This window comes from Callorhinus ursinus, unplaced genomic scaffold (assembly GCF_003265705.2).
Source record: "Callorhinus ursinus isolate GAN/ISIS: 27379988/994484 unplaced genomic scaffold, GSC_fseal_2.0 scaffold12, whole genome shotgun sequence".
Lineage (NCBI taxonomy): Eukaryota > Metazoa > Chordata > Mammalia > Carnivora > Otariidae > Callorhinus > Callorhinus ursinus.
In genome coordinates this window covers 73,239,189-73,262,116 of record NW_027397074.1, presented here as the reverse complement: position 1 = coordinate 73,262,116, position 22,928 = coordinate 73,239,189, and the positions used below count along the sequence as shown (strand labels likewise).

General features: G+C 37.3%; 1 protein-coding gene and 1 long non-coding RNA gene across 8 annotated transcripts in view; one reads left to right on the top strand and one right to left on the bottom strand.

The window, feature by feature from the left end:
• Positions 1-22,928, bottom strand: part of CALD1 (caldesmon 1) — a 181,419-nt gene that overhangs the window by 139,043 nt on the left and 19,448 nt on the right. The gene's annotated exons all lie outside the window — the stretch shown is intronic.
• The window catches only part of LOC141373824 (uncharacterized), a 38,281-nt gene that overhangs the window by 3,483 nt on the left and 11,870 nt on the right, over positions 1-22,928 (top strand). For both annotated transcript variants that reach the window (XR_012380152.1, XR_012380151.1), the window contains exon 3: positions 18,298-18,440. This is a non-coding gene — a long non-coding RNA (uncharacterized lncRNA). The remainder of the gene's footprint in view (positions 1-18,297; positions 18,441-22,928) is intronic.

Here is a 22,928-nt window from a genome sequence, read left to right as displayed (position 1 = left end):
CCATGAGCTTCCCTAATTACTCATTAAAATCAATGCTTTGAAAAAGGAAATCCAAAGTTAACTTTCTAGTAGTGTTAACAAAGTTATTTAGCAAAGCAAACTTGCTTTGACTAGGTATATAATGCCCTCTCCACAACTTTATGCATTAGAATGAGACAGAGCTGGAGTTAGGGTGCACGTTCACCTGAGTCTAAGAGCCTATTCATTTTCTATTGAACTTTCTGTCATCTTACAAATGTTAGTTGTCTTGGGGTGCCTGGGTGGCTCGGTCGTTAAGCAACCAGCTCTTGATTTCGGCTCAGGTCATGTTTTCCAGGTCCTGGCATTGAACCCCATGTCGGCTCTGCCCTCAGTGAGGAATCTGCTTCAGAGTGTCACTCTCTCCCTCTCCCTCCACCCCTCCCCCCAAAATAAATACATCTTAAAAAACAAAAGAAAAACCAAAAAACCCTGAATGTTAGTTGCCTTGCACCTTTCTCATCCCCTTTTCCCCACTATACCTCAGTCTTAATGTGTTTAAGTGATAGTTTCAGGCCACATAATACAACCTCTTCACATTATGGCTAGTAAACACTCGGAATGCATTACAGTAAGTGCCGGTACCAGGCTAAAAATGCATATTAATTCAAGAGGAGTTTAGAGACATTATTGGTTAATAGATTTAAAAAGGGCCTCTGAAGGGTTACTGGAGGGGAGGTGGGTGGGGTGGGGGGAGGGGTTAAATGGGTGATGGGGATCTAAGGAGTACACCTGTGATGAGCACTGGGTGTTGTATATAAGTGATGAATCACTAAATTCTACACCTGAAACTAATATTACACTGTATGCTAACTAACGAATTTAAATAAAAACTTGAAAAAAGAAAAAATAAATAAAAAATAAAAGGGCCTCTGAAGGAAAGAAAAGGAAGGTTACAAGATAACATTAATTTCTGGTTGCAGGATAACATTAAAAGTTGCAGGGAATAACACAGATTCCAACAATAGTCACTTCTTCCCATCATCAGAGACATTAAGTTCTAGAACTCGGATTTGACCAAGTGAGATATATCTTAGATTCTAATATCTGTAGTAGTCAAATGGATTGGATGTCAAATATTCTTTTTTTAAAGATTTTATTTCTAAGTAATCTCTACATCCAACATGGGGCTTGAACTCACAACCCCGAGATCAAGAGTTGCATGCTCCACTGACTGAGCCAGCTGGGCGCCCCAAATATTCCCTTCTTTTTGTTGAGAAGTTACCGTCACAAGGAAAGGGGGAAAAGCAGAAGACTCCATGTGTACAACTGAAGAGGAACAGGGAAGAAATTCACATTTATTGTATACCAAATGTGTGTCAAATGCCACACATCTCTTATTTAATGTCCCAAACAAATCCATGAGGTGAGTGTTTTTTTCTCCATTTACAGATGGGAACATGGAGGCCTGAGAGGTTAAGAAACTTGTCAAGCATCAGATAGAGGGGGAAGAGTTGGTACTAGAATGCAGATCTTAATCTATCCTCCTTGGCTGTTCCAAAGGGAAACTCTCACAGAGAGAGAAAGAGAGAGAGAGAGGGTTGGGGGGGCAGGGAGAGGGAAAGAAAAGTTGTTTAGTTATCCAGTTATTTCATTCACTACTATTTGAACAGAAGCAACTGATGCCTTAAATCAATCTGATCAACAGCACAAAAACTGGTTGTTTGGATTTTCAAAAGATTTGATTGAAAACCAGTTGTTTCAGTGGCCATGTGCCGACCTGGAGTTAATAAATGGCCACCTTTAAGTCCCCCAGCTGGAAGAGTACAAAAGAACCCAGAGGCAAGTCAATGGCAAACTGCCACCCCAAACAAATTGCAGCATATAAGCCCTAAAACTTGAATTACCCTTCGAGGATTAAGGTTCAAGACTGTGAAAAATTAAAAATGTTGCCTAGCCTAGGAAATAGCATATGAATCAAAAATATCATTACTAAGCTTAACTGCACTCCTAATCTTCCACTTTCATGACATCTAAACTGTTTTGTTATTCTTAATGGACCAAATCCCCCTTCTGGTAATGTTCTGGAAATTCTATTTTTGTGGTAATTTAAAAAATCATACAGCATGTTCTTTATATTTGGTTTATGTAGGAGCTAAGACCACTTCAAACATACTTTTCTTTCTTAGTCTGATGGCTATTTAATATTGTGTCATTCACTGGTTGAAATAAAAGTAGGTTAATCTGCAAAAGTACATGAACACCCAAAAAGGATTGGATTGTATCTTTGAGAAATGATTTTTTTTTTCAAAGTCAGACATCAAAGGCTGCATACTGCAGAAAGTTTATTTTGAAAAGCTTCAGTCAAAACAGTTTGGAAACTATGAAATGAGTCCTTTTTTCTTAAAGAAATGTAACTTTGTCTATTCCCACTGCATTTTTGGTTTGGTAGGAGACATCTTTATTCCACAGGATTTTAAAAGCATGTTTAAGATTCCATAGGTTTAGTATTACATCACTAATGGTTTCTAATGAGATCCAGGCAACAGCAAGAAGAGAGGAAAAGAACAGCACAAAAGCTGAATTCTACAACACCAAGTACCATGTAAAATGTGGGAAAGTCTCCACGCTTTATCTATATGGCTGAAGCCATCTGGATAAAAAGGAGTAAATTCACATTCTATCAACCAGATGTGGATGACATGATACTCAATGTTTGACTATTTGGAATCATCATCTAAGGGGCTGAATTTTTTGCTTTTCATGCAGATGTTTGCTGCTCCGTGGTTATTATGGTCAAAAAGAATCAGTGAAACATGCAAATATCTAGATATTGTGTTCGCTCTACTGAGGGATTAAGGCCTCAGCTACTACTTGTTTGATTTTGTTCTCATAAACAACTTTTCAATGACAATTATACAAATTTTACTTTTGAGATGATGTCTATGTATATATAGGAGGAGAATACAAAAAATAAATATTCCCCAAACTTTCAGCAACTCTGACATTTTACGGAAGGTCAGTGAGGGAACAGGTGGGGTAGACAGGATGCCCCACAAAGGAGGGACTATTCCAGGGGAGATCAACTTATTTGGTGAACGATAATGAATAAATGGGATGAATGGAGACTTTCTAGGATTTTTGCTTAAGGGCTGCAAAGTTGGTAGCTTTCCAACCTATGGATGCATGTGATAAGAGCCACTAACACTGGTTTAGAACTTCACAGTGCCAAAATTTCTTTCACCTTCATGATCACTTTTGAACTTTACTGAACACGTAGGTAAACTTTTTTATAGACCTACCCACCGATTTCATCTCAAGGCAACTCAACGATTACTGACTTGGGTACAGAGCTACCATATGGTAAAGACTTTACTTAGTAAAGTACTGTACTAATTAGTCACTGGAGAGGGAGGGAAACAAAGGTAAATTAAGACATAGTCTTTGCTTTCAAAAGAACATACAATGGGATCAGGGAGACAAGACACAACTAACTATATCATAAAATACAAAGGTGAGTATGAATAATATAATAAAAACACCTAAATCTCTTCAAATGAAGTAGAACAATTTGTTTTAGGATTTGGAGAAGAAGTTTGAAAAGGAGATGGTAAGAGAAGATGTTTTAGAAATTTGAAATACTTTTATGTAAGGAAGTATCGATGTCATAAAATATTTATAGTGGGTGTTAGCACTCATTCATATAACAATTATTGAACACCTACAGCATTCCAGGAGTATGTTAGGCAAGTTAGTATCTTTCCTTAAAAATTTTGTAACATTAAATTTTGTCAAGTCTCTTATGAAAATCACTATATTATGACATTCAACTGAAGAATAAAACCTCAGTCTACTAAATGTCTTGCTTGTATCATGCTGGGCAGTAACTTTGACAAGTGAACTGATGAAATTTATGTCTTATTCAGACACATATTCTAGAAAATCTAGAAAGTCTCCCTTCATCTCATTTACTCATCATCACTCACCAAATAAATTAATTGTCAGTACAAAGCTAGGAGATATAACACATTCTCACATATCTGGCAAACCTCATTTTGGGCCTAGACATTGACGTAGTAAAAGATACCTATTGGCACCTCATCAAACAGAAAATTCTAAAAATGAACATTTCTGATTTCTCTTCAGTATATAACTTCAACAAGCAATACTGTGGCCAAAATGATAGTGTTGGCCAAGAATTGGCACCATTTTGAACAAGAATTTGATGAAAAGCCACAAAGCTGTCAGTTGTTTTGTGATTTTAGTCTCAACAGTTTTATTAATGGCTTAGAATTTTCCCTATAGTATGTGTCTGGCCAATAGGAGAGCTCCGTGTGCCACAGTGTGCCTATCTTTATAAGAATTAATTGCTAAATCTTTGAAGGAAACAAGGAAATGACAGATGGGTAGATAGATAGACAGGGGTTGTAAATTTTGTTGTTTGAACTATAGATGTCATCATTAGACATCATCTGACTCTCTACTATAAAACAAAGGGAAACCTGTAAACTTATATTTTTTCTTACAGTTCTTCCCTGCCCTATTTTAAAATAATATCATTATTATTTTTACATTGTTAAAGAGTGTAACATTTACACTTTGTAATCATAATGCTAACAGTTGCCTAGCCTTAGTTTTATATTTAAATTGATTAAAGTATAGTCTAAGATTAATAGAAAACAACTACATTCTACTGACTTAAGGGCAACAAAATAGTTGGCATTGCTTTTCTCCTCTCTTTTGTGGTTTCATGTAACCATTTAAAATTTTCTAAGGAATGTATTCCATTGTCCACATTACATTATTAGTCTTTTTTATAGATCTTTTAAAATAATGAAATGCTAATATGTATTTTAAATTCAAAATTCTTACTTGCTTCCTCCCACCCTACCTTCCAGGAAAAAATATTTAGCCAATATTGCAGAAAAACATACAGATTTTTTTTAATTGGGCAACTAGGACATCCAGTGTATACAGAGAATCTCATTTTAAATCATAGTAATTACTAAGGGTGCAAGATAGACCTGCCAATCATCTAAACCTTTCTAGTGACAATGTGTCCACATAGCCTTCTTCCAGTAGCAGTGGTTTTTCTCCCTGTACGATAATCTTTCTTCTAATATTTTTATATTCCATAATGGTATCTGGATAAGATCACCCAACATTTAGACTTTCAAATATCTTTCAGCAGTCTTTAGGCCCAGAAGCATTTTATCTGGAAAACTAAATGTGTCCTACCCAATTTACCTGTGCCAGATTTCTCCAATTTCACTGCTCCCATTTTCAACCACATAGAACCTAATATTTTCCTATAGAAACCAACAGACTTAGGAGTAAAATGGCTCAAAGGGCAGTTCTTTTTTTTTATTTTAAGATTTAATTTATTTATTTGTCAGAGAGAGAGAGAGCACAAACAGGGGGAGCGGCAGGCAGAGGGAGAAGCAGGCTCCCTGCTGAGCAAGGAGCCCGATACAGGACTCGATTTCAGGACCCTGGGATCATAACCTGAGCCGAAGGCAGATGCTTAACCGACTGAGCCACCCAGACATCCCTCAAAGGAAAGTTCTATTCATAGCTTTCAGATACGGTCCATCTACCCAGTGTCAAGACCATCAGATGAATCAGTTTAATCTTACCACAGTAGACAGACCACCCTCAGCAGTATGGATTGAAATTACCTTTAGAATATGTCTTAGAAGTCTGTGGTTACCATCTGCATATACATGAACCAAAAACTCCCTTTAGATCCAAGTTCTCATGTATATCAAACTGAAGTAAGTAGAAGTTGGGGAAAAAGCACATTAACAAAATTTCAAGACAATGTCTGATTTTCATTAGATTCATTATTTCAGTTTCTGTTCTCTTTTAGGGTGTGAGTGTATAGGCCAGTGTGTGTTTTCATGGCTATCAGAATCCCTTCTTTAAAACCGTGTTGTTTTATGTGTAGTCATCATAGGGTACTACAGTGATCTTTACAATGGCTTCTTAGTTGCTGACCGAATTTTCAAAAACTTGGTAGAGATGATTTGAACACTATTGGACCTGGTTAAGGTTGTGAAGGTATTTAAATGCTTTTATGAAGCAATCTGAAGTATCCCAGACATTAAGGGTATGGGTAGCATTCATACCCAATTCAACACAACACATTTATAGAAAGTATCTACTATGTGCTCGACAGAGTGCTCTGCAAAGAGGATAAAATTATAAACATGAGAGACATTGTCCTAAGTCCTGTTAAGTTGCAGTCTAGCAGAAACATAAAAATTAAATAGCACCATGCAGTGTGATAATTTTGTTCTAGAAAAGTATCAGGCATTGTGAGAACACAGAGAGAAAGGTAATTCATCAAACTTGGGTCTGTTAGCTTTCCTGAGGAAGTGATATCTACACTGAGACTTAAGGTAGCTGAGTGGGACGGGGTGGAATGGAGGGCAGAGTCCTTCTAAATTTCCCAGAGAGCATCATTCAAATGTGTTCTTCACTCTAGGCCTTTGCTTCTTTCTCTTGGGCCTCGCGTGGGGTTACTACTCCATCTGGTTAGATTCCTTGTCCTCAGTCCCTCTTGATTTGTGCAAAATCAGAAGAGCTCACAGAGGAGAGGAGAAGAAATTGGTTTGGGATTTTGGATCTGGATTTATTGTCTTTCCTTTTAAAGAAAGACCCTCTTCAGGGTGGCCAGTGTGGATTTTCCTCAGTGACTGAATATGATTGAAATCTCTACCACATAATCCTGGCATCCAGTCTCCTGTTTTTTCCTCCTAAAGTTTTCCATTAGAAAAAACAAAAAGGCTGGCATGTGGACTGCTGCCACCAGTTGACTGCTTGGTTTCAATCTTGGAGTATGTCATAGATACCAACTTCACCTTGTGTCCACCTGCCTCTTGGAGCATGGCTACCATCTGACCTGTTTCTGTGGTGACCCACAATAGCTTTGGCACAGTGGTGGGCCACTGAGTCACATTTTCCAGAATAGAGTGATACTTGTTAAGATTTACTGAGAAGAGAAATATGACCCATTAAATTCAATCTAAAAATAATCTTTGCTCTGAAAAAAGAAAATCTAATTACCTTGCGCTTCTCACTATGAAAAATTGGGTTCATGTGGGTAAGGAGACATGGAACCTTCCTTTGAAGTAGACCATACATTCCAAAATATCTCTGGCAGAGTCTGGGGTCTGCTTCTGATTAGATAATTGACATAAACATCCCTCAAATAAACACTAAACCCTTCAAAACCAGAGAAGCATATGAATAAAATACATCTCAGTTTTAAGTAAAAGCCTTCTGCAATAATTAGTTATCAGAAAGCAGTTTCCTTTTCCATTTATCAGCCAGCATTAAACCCTAAAAAGCAAAAAGTCCACTGGATGAAATTCTAGTGAAACTTCAAATCAGTCTTCAATCTATTCTAGATAGTATCAGGTTTAGTATTGACCTTAGGTGAGTATTTCCACATTTATGTGTTCCAACTTTAACCCTCAAAACTAAATTCATTTTTTAAAAAGATTTTATTTATTTATTTGACAGAGAGAGAGATAGCAAGAGCAGGAACACAAGCAGGGGGAGTGGGAGAGGGAGAAGCAGACTTCCTGCCAAGCAGGGAGTCCGATGTGGGACTCGGAGCCCCATGTAGGACTCGATCCCAGGACCCTGGGATCATGACCTGAGCCAGAGGCAGATGCTTAATGACTGAGCCACCCAGGTGCCCAAAACTAAATTCATTTCAAATAAAATTCAAATCTTGAGAAGTAAAATAATGTGTTCTTCTCAGAATATTTGGTCTTTGTTCTCAGAATAGCGTAAGTATACTGTGAGTAACAGCAAAGCAAAACAACTCAACTCTGTGTGTGTGTGTGTGTGTGTGTGTGCGCGAGCGCTGCCTCCTCTACAAGGAATGTGATCTATGTACATACAACTCAAAAACAGTTAACCAAGAAACAAGGGTAAACACCTGTGGCTTCATTACAGATGAGGTTACAGCTAGACGGGCTGAAGTTTACTGGGAGGAAAACTATTGTTTGAAAATTTCAATCTTGCTGCCACATACCTGTGACTTTTCAGGCAACTCCTAGATGGGGAAATAAAAAACAATGTCTTCTATCTTGAAAGGCCCCTTAAATAATGGAATGAGTAACAGAATTCCTGTTTCACTTAGCTTTCTAAATACTTTGTGCCAACTGATTTCTGCCTTCCCATACAGATTTACCATTCAGCTTTTGTATACCTCATAAAATGAAACAATAACTTTGTTCTGTCCTTAACAGATAGAGCTTTATGAAGATAATCTTTTAGAAGAAATGTAATTTTAGAAAAGAGGTCAGCTCTTTTTTTAAGTGAGTTTGCTTCTGTTAAGTTTAAGTGAATTTAAGTGAGTTTGCTTCTGCAAAGTGTGAAATGCCCAGTAAATAAGAGCCAGATACTTTTCTATAAAACAGACAGGTTCTAGAGGAAGGCTCTGGTTGTTCTGAATTATTGTCTTAAAAAGTCCTTCCTACTTGAATAAGTTCTGTGGATTGTACCAATCTCAATTTACTGAGTTTTGATACTATACTGTAGTAATGTAAGATGTTACCATGGGGGAAAACTGGGTGAAGGGCTCTTGGACCTCTCTGTACTATTTTTATAACTTCATGCTAATCTATAATTATTTCAAAATAAAAAGTGAAAAAATGAAAAAAAAATGTCAGTGGTCAAAAAGAGCAAATAAAGAAAAAAGTCCTTTCGTCCTTTCTAACCAGTGCAAGAAGGTACATATCTATCTGTAAAGACTATTTGTTAAACAGGAACTTTTTTCAGTCTTCTTTGACATATAAAAGCCCACCAGCAAGCCTGTCTACCTTACATTCCTCCAGAGGCACACTCTTGACAATTTTAACCCTACATAAGAAGACTAGAGACAAAAATAAATAAATAAAAATAAAACTTAAGCAATATTAATTTTAAGCAAATGCAAACAGCACTTTATTGCTTTGGTTATAATACTAACGTTTCCTACAACAAATAATCCAATTCAACAAATCCTGTCTTTACCCCTCTAATGTACTCTTAACGAAACAAAAGGTAAATGACTATAAAGTGAGGAAGAAAACAGATACCATCAAAGAAATTCAAGGAAAGTTAAGTTCATTGTTCTTAATAGAATCTCACCTACTGAAGCCATGGGATTGTCAATGAAATGTAACCAGCATCAGAACCACTGGAATGGTCTTCCCCAGTACTTGGCTGAAGACGTTGATCATATGCCTGTACGGTTCACTTCAAATTGCCCTTACTCACTAAATTTTACCCATTCATTTGGAGACTCCAAAAATCCTTTGGCCAGTTCAGTCAAAGCAGAAACATGAACACAAATCTTCCACACTAATTGATATTATACAAAACAGCCAACTGCTAATTTAAATTGGCTGAACAGAAAGAGGCTGTTCAGGAATGGTTTTGTTTCTGAGAATATACACATGATCTAAGAATGACATCATAAGCTCTTTCAATATTCTGGAGAAGCTTTTAAATTGCAAACTAAATATAGTTAGTCAAGTTCCCACCTTCTCCAACATGTGAAGGTTAACAAGTGGAAAATGCAGAAACTCCAGTAATTTCCTTCAATAAATTGTTGTTAATTGATAAACTGTGAAACTCTTGGGCTGAAAGTCATGGCAGTTCCCTGCATTCTTCAGCCTTACTTAGTATAGTGCTAAGAATACATCTGCTGATTTGAAATATCACACATATAGCCAGACAGAGACAAACTCCAATTTAATGTAAAATTTGGTTTTATTTTAAAAGTGTATAGTCCATATTTGTGCATACAAACTCTTGCACTTTTCCAGAAAAATTTAACATTAGGGCTGAAGGATGACTGCCACTGGAAATAAATGATCTAACTGAAATAAATTAGCAAAACTTTAGCTAGGCTTAGAGGAAACAGAACAGCACTGAGCAAAACTAATCCTCTGGATCTAGTCAGGAGAATAGATGGATCCAAACTGAATGACCCTGGTTGACATGATTGCAAATTAAAAGGAAGATTCTTAAGAAATTCATATTTTACAAAAGGAATAGATGCCAAACAGATGACAGACTTTTAAAAAACTGATGGACTTTAGTTTTTGGAGGATAGATTTTTTTTAATGTTTTATTAGATAACAAGTACTTTGAGAATATATATTTATAAATTGTGGGAAATATTCTGTCTTTCTAGTAGCTAAATTACAACTCTGGACTGGGATCACATAGGTCTGAACATTCCCTCAAACTTATAAACCAAAAGAAATGGTATGGGGCATCCCTCCAAAACAATTAGAATATAATACTGATGATTCAGCAGGAGCTGGTGAAATATATCAGTTTATTCAAGGAACACTGCTGGTGATCATGAAACTAAGGTAATGTCAAATGCCCAAAAGAGAGACTTCATGTAGGTGAATAACATTACGGTACATTAGGTCCCCAAAACTATGTTTAGCAAATATTCACAAAACAAGAATGATGTGTACCAAAATCTGAAAGACAGCTTTCCTTATCTGGAAACAATGATGGGGAACTTCTCGGGGAGGCCCCACTAGCACTGGGAGACAAGAGGCAGCAGTTCTGCTCGGTGAGGCTGGACCAGCTATTTGGATAACATACGGTGTCATAGTATATGTTCCTTTCTCACTCCTTCTTGTTCTCTCTCACACACAGGGAAGCAAACTGATAGTTCTCAGACAACATATGCAGTCGAAATCCAACTGTATCTGTGTATATCCCACTTAATACATAGAGGCCAGCAAGAGTTGAGGCCAAGAGGGTGGGGAATTCATGGTATCCCTTATCTGGACATGATGTTGACAGAGTTACCTACTGGACAGCAACCTGATCAAAAGTACTGCAGATGGTCCATGCTCCTGACATTCGTCTTGACCCATTCCTAGCAGTGGGAGAAGAAATGAAAAGCCAGACCACAGTAAAACTTGAATGAAAGCCAGGGTCCAGGCACCAAGTGGGCCAAAATCCAGAAAATGAGCACACACGGTCACAGATTCATGAATCCAAGGCTTGAAGGGAACCTAGATGTCATTTGATCAGCTCCCGATTTTACAGATGAAGAAATCCAAATTCACATTGGATCAAGCAGGGCACCTGGCTCAGTCATCCAGTTATCAAAGGACATGTGGTAGAAGTGTCAAAAAGACCAGTACTCAGGATTTTTGATTCTTTGTCTAGTGTTTCTACCAGGAGTCAACAGTCAAACAGTGAAACAAAAGTCACAGAGAAACTAAAAAAATCTCAAGTCTCCAGATCTGCTGCCTTAGCTCAAAGGGGTATGATTTCACCCAGTTCTCTGACCACCTTCTGAGTACAGCAAACACTTATGGACTAGTCACACTCTCTCATCCACTTGTATGAATATCTGGATAAGAGATTCTGCTTGACTCTTCTGGCCTTCAATTCAAGGGTCTTTCCATTTAAGGTACAATGTAAAAAGACAGTAGTGGTTTTTATAAGATACAAAGATTTTACTGACTGCAGGGACAGGAAATGAGAAAATCAGGAACTGCAGCTACTCTATCTTCCCCAGCCAAACATTGCTTCTCACCTGAGAGCCTTTTTTCTTTTCTCGTGATCAAGTTTTGGCTTATGCATCTCACATATGTCCCATATGGTTGTTCATCTCAACTCTACTTCACAAACTCTCAGCTGCAGTGCCCACCAACTCCTGCTCTTAGTTCAAATTCTCAAGAGACAGAATCTGCTAGGCTCAACTTTTCCATGTTTGGGCAGAGAGCGCTTTACACAAGTCATGTCCCAGGCCCCTGGTCAGCCAAATGAGTTGGTCGACTTTGGGCTAAGCATCCACCCACAGTTCCATTAACTTTGGCCAAAGGATTGAGGTTGTGTGATCCACTCCTCACTCAGAGGCTAGGAGGAATCAGGCAATGAGAAATTAAATGTTTGGCTTGCATGGACTCTCAGGACATTTAAACTCTTGCCTGACTGTTGGCATGCACGACTGCTTGGTGCCTCTTGCTGAGGGGTCTGGGCCACGAACCAGGTCAGGATGTGGCCATCTCAGAATGGTTGATAAATGACTATCATTTATTCAGTCTAAGGCCAGAATATTAAACTTCAACTAACAGCTAATCCTGGACAAAGAGCTCTCTTTGTGGAGGTGGAGGAAGTGTCCTCCTTGCTCCTCTTTGCCATTTTTCATCTCTCATTTCTCTCTAAAAATATCACCCACTATCCTTCCTTATTGCAGTCAATACTGATCCCTGCATTACTCCCCTTCATTTCTAGAAGATTTTAGCTCCTGGTTGTAACTCTTTTCAGTATAATGTCTGCCTTAATTCTCAGTAATTTCAAATATGCATGTATGCGATCCTTCTAATACGCTGGCCTCTCAGCTCCTTGCACTCCTCTCCTGATCTTGTCATCTGACTTATCTCAGCCACCCACCTCCTTCCCCAGATGACATCCCATGATTCATCAGTCTAAACACTACTTTCCATGTAGCAGGCAGGCAGCTGAACCCAGCTGGAGGAAAACTCACAGCTAAGCTGACTGGTTTTACTTATCATTATCACTAACGTCAAGCGGGTCCTTAGTGCTACCTGGCAATTCTATGTTTCCCAAGTCCAAACATCCTCTCTTCTCTTAAAACCCCCAATCCTCCTCTTTCCCTCCTATGCTTAGCTGATAAACTTGCTTCCTATTTCAATGAGAAAATGAAGGCAATTAGATGAAAATTTCACGCTCCCACCACATTTTCCAATCTACCTATAGCCGACTCCAGATTGCCTTTCTTCTTGCAACGATGCCTTATTTATCCATGCTCCTACCCGAAGTCAATGCTTCCCCTTATGTCCTGGTTCCATCCTCTCTCAACTAACTACCCAAGGGCATTGTTCTAGAAATTGTCACTTCTCTTCTGCATCATCAATTTATCTCTCTGCACTGGATTATTCCCATCATTATACAAGTGTGCCTAAATATACCTCATCTTAAATTAAGAAAAGAAAAGGGGATCTTCACTCACATGCACCCATGTACCTCTCCAGCAACTATTTCAATCCTCTGCTTCTCTCTCAACAAACATTCTGAAAAGAGTTATCTCTCCTTACTATTTCCTACCTTTTTCCCTCCCATCTTGTCCCAAACCCAAGCCAATCAGGCTTTTTCTCCACCACCCCCTTGACTCTTTTCAAGATCATTAATAGTTCTCCATTGCCAAATCCAATGACCAATTTTCATTGTCTTATGTAACCTATTAGCATTTGACACGTTGATCACGTCCCTCCTTTTAGAAGTCCTTTCTTTACTTGGCTTCTAGCACATCACACCCTCCTGGTTCTCATCCCACTCCTACTGGCCATTCTTCTTGGTCTCCTCTGATGGTTGTTGGTGTTCACCCTGATCTTTAAATGTTGGAGGACCCCAGATATTGTCCTGGGACTGTGTTCCTCCATCTAACTCACTGCCTTGAGCTCATCTTGCCTCTTGGCACTAACTATCATGCAAATGCTGATGATTCTCAAATATTTATCTTCACCTACAAACTCTTCCCTCAATCCCAGACTTGTATATCCAACTACTCATTTAGCAATTCCAATCAGATGCATAATTTTCATGTCAAATTTAAAATGTTCAGAACCAAACTACTGATTTCCATCCTACAACTCCTCTTTCTACATTTTTCTTGGTAATGGAAACTCCATTCTTCCAGTTTCTTAGACCAAAAACCTTGAGCTCCTTTTTTACTACTCTTTCCAGTGGTATATTGATAAATGTGTAACAGCAGATTCAGCTCTGAAGAGTGGGCAGTAGGGGAAGGCCCAATGTCTCTCATAAATACTACCATTATTATCCATTTGTAGCTACAAATGTCACATCGTTGGACACTGAGTTGGGAAGAGATGCAGAGTGGCACATCATTATGTAGTATTTTCACCATATAGATACAAAAGATGTAAATAACTTCAAGAGCATGGGTAATTGTAAAAAAAAAGTAGTAAAATAATTAGGAAGTGATGAATTTTTAGTATTTATTTAGTTTTGTTTCTTCATTTGTTTTGTTTTTTAGATTCCACACAGAAGTGAAAGCATGTGGTATTTGTCTTTCTCTGACTTATTTCACTTAGCATAATTCCCTTTAGGTTCATCCATGTTGTGTTAAAAATGGCAAGGTCTCATTCTTTTTATGGCTGAGTGATATTCCATTTTATGTATATATACATATATACACACACCATATCTTCTTTATTCATTTATCTATCCATGGATGCTTGGGTTGCTTTCAGATCTTGACTATTATAAATAATACTGCAGTAAACAAAAGGATACATGTATCTTTTTGTTTTGCATGTCTTTCTGAATTAGTGTTTTCATTTTCTTTGGATAGATATCCAGTGGTGGAATTATTCAATCAAATGGTATGTGTAGTTTCAATTTTTAGAGGAATAAGGGTTCCTTTTTCTCCACATCCTCACCAATACTTGTTATTTCTTGTCTTCTTGATACTAGCCATTCTACTTGTGTGAAGTGATATCTCATTGTAGTTTTGATTTGCATTTCCATGATGATTAGTGATGATGAGCATCTTCTCATGTGTTGCTGGTCATCTGTATGCCTTCTAATTTTTAGTATTTTTACCTTTGTTCTAATGTAACTCATTTAACTAGAAGTTTATATAATTTCTAATACAGTTTGTATTTAACAATGGGCTCACAAAAGTCCTAAAAGCTTAATTGTAGGTTCTTGAGAGCCCCAATGAACAGCACACCACTGCCTCTTTATCTTTACCTCTCCAATTCATTAGCAAATCCTGATGCTCACATTCAAAACACATATCTAAAATTTGCTTGCTTTTCACTATGTCCATTACTGCCACCCTAGTTCGAGCCACTATTATCTTTCAAGTTATATCAACTTCCCCACTGTCCCCTCTGCCTTCCCCTGCCATTCTGTTCTCAACGCAAGAGCCAGATGTAAACTCTAAATCAGTTCATATCACTTTTTTTTAAAAACTGAAGCATAGTTGACACACAATGTTGCATCAGTTTCAAGTGTACAACACAGGGATTCAACTCACACAATTCTTTTGATCACAACTTTCCAACTGCTTCCTGATTCATACAGAGTAAAATCCAAAGTCCAACAAATGGCCTAAGAGGCACTACCTAAAGAATAAAAAAAAGGGGCGGGGGGAGAGCAAAGAAATGGAAGAGAAGTAAAAGGAAAGAAAGGAAGAAAGAGGAAAAAAAGAAATGATAGTGATATGGACAGGTGCAGGATACACAATTAATTAAATCCCAGTTTTGCATTCTGCTTTTTCAGTCATTCTGTATAGATCTGGCCTTGGGAGCAGTAGTTAGAAGAACTAGAGACTTCATTTTTCTTCTTTCTTCATAGAAAATAAAGCAACTTTCCACCATACCAAGCTAGACTGCTAAAGAGATCATCATAAGAAGCAGGAGAGTAACGGTGGCATGCTGCATACCAAGAACATTGTCCTATGACATTCCCAGTAACAATCTGGCTTTAAAAAAATGGCTAATTGCAAATATTTGATAAGTGCTTAGAAGTTTTCCCCAAAGCTCCAAACCCTAGGGGAAGATAGAGTGTTCCCAGGCCAGACTAAAACCTTTTAACCTTAAGTCCCTTAAACATAAATATGTTGCCAAGATGCCGGAGTGGATATTTAAATCATCCACTTCCTGTTTCAGTGCTATCTCTCTGTTTTGGAGAGGGACCAAAAATGTTTCATTCCTTTTGGCACTGCTTTCTTCATTTAAAAAGGATTTATACTTCAGGGGTTTTGACTCTAGAAAAAAAAAAAAAAAAACCAAGCACATATTTTGGATGTCAGAATCTGAATGCTTTGAGCCTTTCAAACAAAAACGCACTACTCTGTAGCCAGTGGGGTGAGAGAACTGGATCAGGGATACAGCATGTCCAAATGGGCTTCTAAAGTGACAAGCAAAAGGGAAAATTGGCCCCACCTACAATAACTTGTTTAGGAAATATTAAAAATAGCCCATCTAAGAAGTTGGTTTTTACTAGATCACTTGTAAATAGTTTTGTTTAAATGTTAAATTTAAGATAATCTAAGTATTTCCATCATGCTCAAGCTATCAGTCAATTAAACTTCAAATGTGATGAAAACATCCCATGGCTACTTTTATGAGGTTTTCATGAAAATAAATAGGAGTAAATAGAAGGTTCCAAGTGATGTCTCTTAAAGAGTCTTCTTTGAAGGTTCTCAACCAGGATGAGGATTGGTGAGGACTGAGCAGGGATAATTTCAGGGTGTCCTGAATAGCAAAACAATCCATACTTATCAGCCTGTGTAGTTTGAAAAAACTCTCCAGGCAATTCTGATTATACTTGACAATGCTTCTCCCCAGTTAAGATTCCCCAGGGAGGCAGGATAATATTAGACATATTAATATAGTGCCAGTGAACATTCCTGTCTTCAATTAATTGAATTCAGTTCAGCATTTGTTAACCATCTACATTGTGCTTGAAGCTGTGCTTGGCAGTAGGACTTAGGGCAGGATATACAAAGATCAGTGAAAATTGTTTCTGCCTGATGGTGAAGTAGAGAGAGGAGAGTAGTAAACCACTGGTCAGATACCATACACAGAGTTAGTTTAAGCTATGGGAACCTAGGAGGAGAACGACTAATTTTAACTAGGCCAAGAAGGAGATAGTATGACTTGAAACTTGAATTATGGATTGACTTCCAGTTAGTAGAGAATGAATAAAAACACTCAAGACCAAGGAAACAGTCTTCTTAGCTGACAGCTCATGTTGATAGTCATGTTCTTGGACAAATTATACAACCTGGGTGGTCAGTCATTCCAGCAAGGTCCAGGAGCTGCCAGGAGGCCTGCCCACACATACCTAGCCACAGTGCTGTCAGCTAAAAGGGGATGGGGAAGAATTCTCAGACTAAGAATGCAAAGGCTGAGCACAGAATGAAGGCCTGAACAGATCTCACAGGTAAGTTTGGTGTTTTGTTTAACTGCTAAACCTTTTCATAAATTGGTACACATTTGGGTGCAGGAAGAGAGGAGTCCTTCTGCCACCACAAGGGGGAGGACTAATGAAGAAGTCAATGGTTTGAGCCTCTCAATGGCCAGTTCAATGGCAGCAGACTAGCACTCACCTCATGGAGCCATCTCAGACAGCACAATTTTGTCCTAGGGCACTGGGCAAGAGTATAATGACTGTTGGAAAAACAACACATACATATTCTACTGATAGTGAATTCATAGTATATATTCTTGTAAATAAATCATGGTATAATTATAACCCACTGGAGAGAGGGAGACTAGATCCCTCAACAGGAATAATCTAGCAGTTTAAAGGTGAGTCAGAAACTGAGAAAATTTAGAAAACACTGATTAAGACACCTGAGAGTAACCCATAGGAAGATTTGTCATCTCCATCCATTTGATTTATTTCATATGGATAAGATTTAAGTCTATTTATTAAAAATGCAGGATTAGGGCAATTGGGTTGATTAGACAGCAACTGGCAACTAGTCATAATATGTTCATTTTTAGTTAGCATTTATAATCCTTAAGTTTATGTTATTTCTGAGAATATCCATCAATTTAAATACTTTTATAAAAATTCAGTATCTACTAAGTGTTTTTGTGACCTTACTATATCTGTAAGCCATCCAAGATTCCTTTTCAAAGTTTAGTCTTTGGTTTTCTAAATATTGTCAAAAGATGGGGGAAAAACCCTTAAACTCAAGGGTGTTCTTGTGGAATTTGGCTCCCATGTCCCATTTCTGTCTGTATAGCTTAATTTTTTTCTAGCAGTGAAAATATGTTCTCATCACCTCTACAATACAAAGCAAAATGTTGGCTCACAGCCTCTTGTGATTGTGAGTAAGCTGTCAAGGCATTAATATTTTAGTGGCTCCAAAGTTGATTTGAGAGAATTTTAATCTTATTTTCTTTGTTTTCCAATGTCACTACTCTAAACCTCTCTTTTCATGTTGGAAAATAAAAAATGACAGACATGGCTAAAACTGACAGTCAAAATGTAGACAACCGTACCCTGCTGAATGTACATTTTGTTCTAGATGAAATGGTGTTCTGCTGGAAAAGACATGAGCTGAAAGTAATGTATATCAGCTTGGTAAAAAATTTGTGGCTACAAAAGGAGGGAACTGATATTTATTGAACCTCTTCAGGCTTTGTGCTCGGTTATTTATATTGTTTCATTTAGTTTTAAAACTCCTACCCATGCCATTTTACAGATGAGGAAATGGAAGTACAGAAGGGTTTAAACTTTTACCTAGGTCTTAGAGCTCATACACACCTCTTGCCTTTTGTACTACACCAGGTTCTCTTTCGTCTGCCAATCTAATCTATCAGCCTCAGCTGCCTGGAATACTGTATTGAAAAAGATTCTGAAGCCATGAGAAAGAATGCTATGTTTAATGAACAATGCCATTCCATGGCCAGGAGCAGGTATATAATTTGCAGGTATAGTATTTGTCCCTTATAGTATACATGAAACTTCACTGGTAATTTTAGCTTGAAAGTAGGGAGCTGGGAAGAATATAAAATCCTCCTGGATTCTAGCCTTAATGTTATCCTCTTAGTAAATACAGATTTTCTATGAGTTAGTCTTTCCCCTGCATATAGTATTTTCTTGCCATTATTTTATTTTCATCCTAAAATCTTTAACTACTCTTTTTATCCCTTGGGAGTGAATCTTTCATTACCTATATTCAAAAGTTAGCTCAACATTATGATCAATACTATATTGTGGGAAATTTATTTTTAAATATTCCAGTGTAGACAGTGTAATCTATAAATGTGTAAATTAATCCATAGCCTAGGAACTGTTGTCAGTACATGAAGGACCCCAGGTCAAGAGTACATACTCCAGAAATCAGAAGACTTGTATTTAAACACCACTATCTAAATTCATACCTGAAGTTTTATAAATTAGCATAAAGCATATAGAAATAATTATTTACTTGGCAAATGAGTAGGTGTTCAATATATGTGACTGCGATGACCCCAAAGGTTTGCACAGGCATCTCCAGCCTTGTGTGGACAGGCAAGCCCTGTATCCAGAGGAGTGCCATAAATCCAGAATTCTATTCAGGCCCGTGTGCATTTAATGAAAGATTTGAACCTGGCTAGAAGAGAAGCTGATTCTGCCATCAGAATACTGTAACATTTACCAGGGAGTGAACTTTTTGCATAAGATGCTGGTCAGAGCAACTAAAAGGATATAGAAAGGGCTTCCCCAAGTGTACAAAACAGGTTTTATAACTGTTTTTGTGCCTGCTAATAAATGTTTGACTGTGTGAAGAATTCAATCTCTGAGATTTGCTTCCATTGTAGCATACCACATGGTATTAAGGCTATCTGGGAGAAAGCAGTGCCTACATCTTACAACTGAAGACTACTGACATTCACCATAAAGAGCCAGACAAATCAGCTTACATCATTTTATAATAACCCATTATTGTGGGAAGTGCAGTAGAGACCTGTTCTTCCTCCCCTCTCCCCTTCCCCAGCATTCCAGGGTTATTCACTGTGAAGGGAAGGGAAGCTGTTCAAGAGCCACAGCCCTACAATTCCAAAGCCCTGGACTCGAGCTTGGGGGCAAGGGGCTGGAGGAGAGAGCAGAGCTTTGAATCAGACATGAGATGAAATTTAAACTTTAAAATAAACATTTATGTTCCTCAAGTTTAGGAGCTGGGCAGAGATGTAATTAAGGGACTCCTGTTCTCAGTGATAAAAGGCAGTTTGATAAAGGGCAGTTAGAGGTACTGATAGGTAAAAACAATTGAGGAGTCTCAATTTGTTGGGAGTATAAAGACAAAACGACTCCTCAATAAACCAGCCATGCTATCATGAAAAGAATTGTGTATGGTTGGGTCAATGCTGTAAGATATATACAGTCTGAGGTCTCTGGATCTCATACTCCTCATAACCCTCAAAGAGCAGGATTTTTATTTCTCCCATTGTAGTAGAATCATTCCTATTTAAGAGGTTGAGCATGGAAAAACAGAAATAAGAACCATTGGTTAGCTCTTCCAACCATCACGAGTGTTTTCTACTTGCACACAAGCACAGAATATTGCCTTTCTGAGTGTCTTCCTCCCATCATAGCTATCATCTCAGAGAGAGGCAACAAATTACCTTTCAAGATATATTCAAGGCTAAATATCCACTAGGATAATTTGATTTTCCTCTAATAGTGCAGACTCAATGAAGAAATAGGTGAAAATTTGGAACTTTAAAAGAAGAAGGTAGCAATAGAATAGCTATTGTGATATTCCAAAGCATTCAGTTTCATCTATCAGGTTAAAAGCCAAATTGTGGTTTAAAAACAAACAAAAAAGCAAAAACTACCAGAAAAAAATTTCCCCTTTGGCCAACATCCCAAAGTTACCAATTTGTCAAGTGACTTAAACTAACTGACACATACAGTAAAATATGTACTATAAAAATTCTAATAGGAAAGCTTTTTATGGATAAAATCAATGGCTGAGGATTGATAACAAGTACACAAGCACACTTAGGCATTCTAATGTTATAATGTACTCAGTGCTCTAAGAGGTAAGAATTTTAAATCGATTGCTTTAAAACTGCTTTAGATTTTTTGCTTTCGATAATTCCTTTAGATTTTTGTTTACATAGTAAACCAAGCAGATCCAAGAGGTGTTCTCACTTTGCTCCAAACACATACATGTTGCAGAAAAAAATAAGAAAAATATTTAGAAATACTTAAATGAGCTTGAAAACAAAGGAGAAACATCTCCAGGTTACAGAATATCAAGGAAATTCAAAGACAGGGAGGTTAGCCTGAGTTAAACGTGTGGTAGCATTCATTGGTAACATGGCACAAAACTGTAAGTGGGCTCCTACATAAAGTCAAGAGCTAGGCAGGTGGTGTTCCATCTATGAACAGGAATAGAAATACTCTACCCATGGTAAGCTACTAATGGGGAAGCAATCTATCAGCAAAGGGTAAACTCTGGGCTAAGGGGGGAAAGTCCCTTTCTGTGTGAAAGAATGGGATCCAGTCAGATTGTTATTGCCTCTCTCCCATATGTGGACTGCAAGCCGAGGATCACCAGGATTCTGAGAAAAGAAGGAAAAACAAAGACCAACAGAAACAACAGAAAATAGGAACATAGAAGCAAGAAAATATAACAAAATATAAGTGATAGTTCCAAGGAAATAAGAGATAAGGGAAGGAGATAAGAGAGATAAGAGAACTATTGTATTTCTAAAAAAGGATCAGAATGTCATAAAAGAAACATTTAAAATAACAATAACAACTTGTAGAAATTCAAATTACTGTGGTTTAAAACAATGAATATAAAGCCAAAATTAAGGAAATTTCTGTTATTAGACTAAGATATCGAAAAGTAGAAAATATTTGAGAAAATATAAAATCAGAGGATCAGTTTAGGAGACACGGGAGAGAAAGAAAAAACATGGGAAATGGTGAGAAGGAATTATCACCAAAATGACATAAGAAAACTTCCCATAACTAGAAGATGTATTTTTCTAGATTGAACAGGCCCACTAAGTGTTCAAGAGAATGAATACAAATCCAAATGATACGAGGGCCCATGTCATGAAAATTCAGAATACTGAAAATAAAAAGAAGATCCTAAATACTTCCAGAGAGGGAAAAAAATCTGCCAGCATATAAATATTTAGGAATCAAAATGGCATCAGATTTGCTAAGACCAACACTGATAACCTAGAAGACAAGGCAAGCACGCTTTGAGAAGTTTTAGGGAAAATAATTTCTAGCCTAGAATTCTATGCCCAGGCAATTAATCAATCAAGTAGAAGATAAATCAACGACACTTAAAAAATTGTGTCTCCTCTGCACGCATGTACAGGAAGCTCCTAGATGTTCTTCTCCATCAAAACAGGGGCATAAAGAAAGAGGAAGAGTGGGATCTAGGAAGCAGAGGATTCAAATTTCAGCCCACATGGAAAGGAAATTCCTTTCAATCCTAGGAAGGAAATTCCTAAGATGACTGTGAAGTAAAGATTTAGAACAGCCAGCCATGCAACAAACCTAGAAAATTCCAAGATGTTTCCAAGAAGGATATCTTTCAAGAAAAAAACCTGACAAACACCTGATGTGTTTGACTGTATTGAAAAGGGCTCGACATTCACATTAGTGATAGAGAACTAAACTAAGCAGGTAAGAGAAGTAGAGTAATTACTTAATCAATATGGGAGGAGGGGAAAGGAAGAAGTGTAAGAAATTAAATGTAATCACAGTATACTATGTGGTCAGCTAGGAGCAATATTTACACAGTCATAATAATGTTCGGAGGGTGAGAAACCTGGTGTTCATTTCTGTAGTTTCTCTTCTGTCTTAAAGGTCTGTGTATTCTTAATGCCAATTCCGAAGTGTCTTGATTACAGCGGCTTTACTAATGTTAGACCTTACTTGTTAACTTTCTACAATTGGAGATAAGGACTTAGCACTTTTATACTGTAGGTTATTTACATTTTCAAATAATATGTTCAACATGTTTTGTATAATAAATGCACTACCTAGGACCTACACATTCTGAAAAGCCAGGGAAAATAGTGTATTTATTTTTTAAAAATTAATAATTGGACCCATTGCTTTAAATTTGTTGTCTGAAGCTTGAAGAAAAATATATTGAGCAAATTATTTGAAAATGTAACTAACACTGTTTGAAGTTAAGTTTATCCTATGTTTTGACTTTTCAGACATCCTATATATCATTAATCATAATAAATACAATGGATTTATCTCATACAGCAAATGATAAAAATCCCTCTGAACTATATTTAGAAACTTATATACATGCTATTTATGAAAGATCCAGTTTAAAATAATTATGTAAAAATGTCGAAAATGAAAGTTTTTAAAATTTATCAAGTTTAATAAGTAGCAACAGAAAGGAAGATATAGCAATATTAATAGAAGACAAAATAGAATATAAG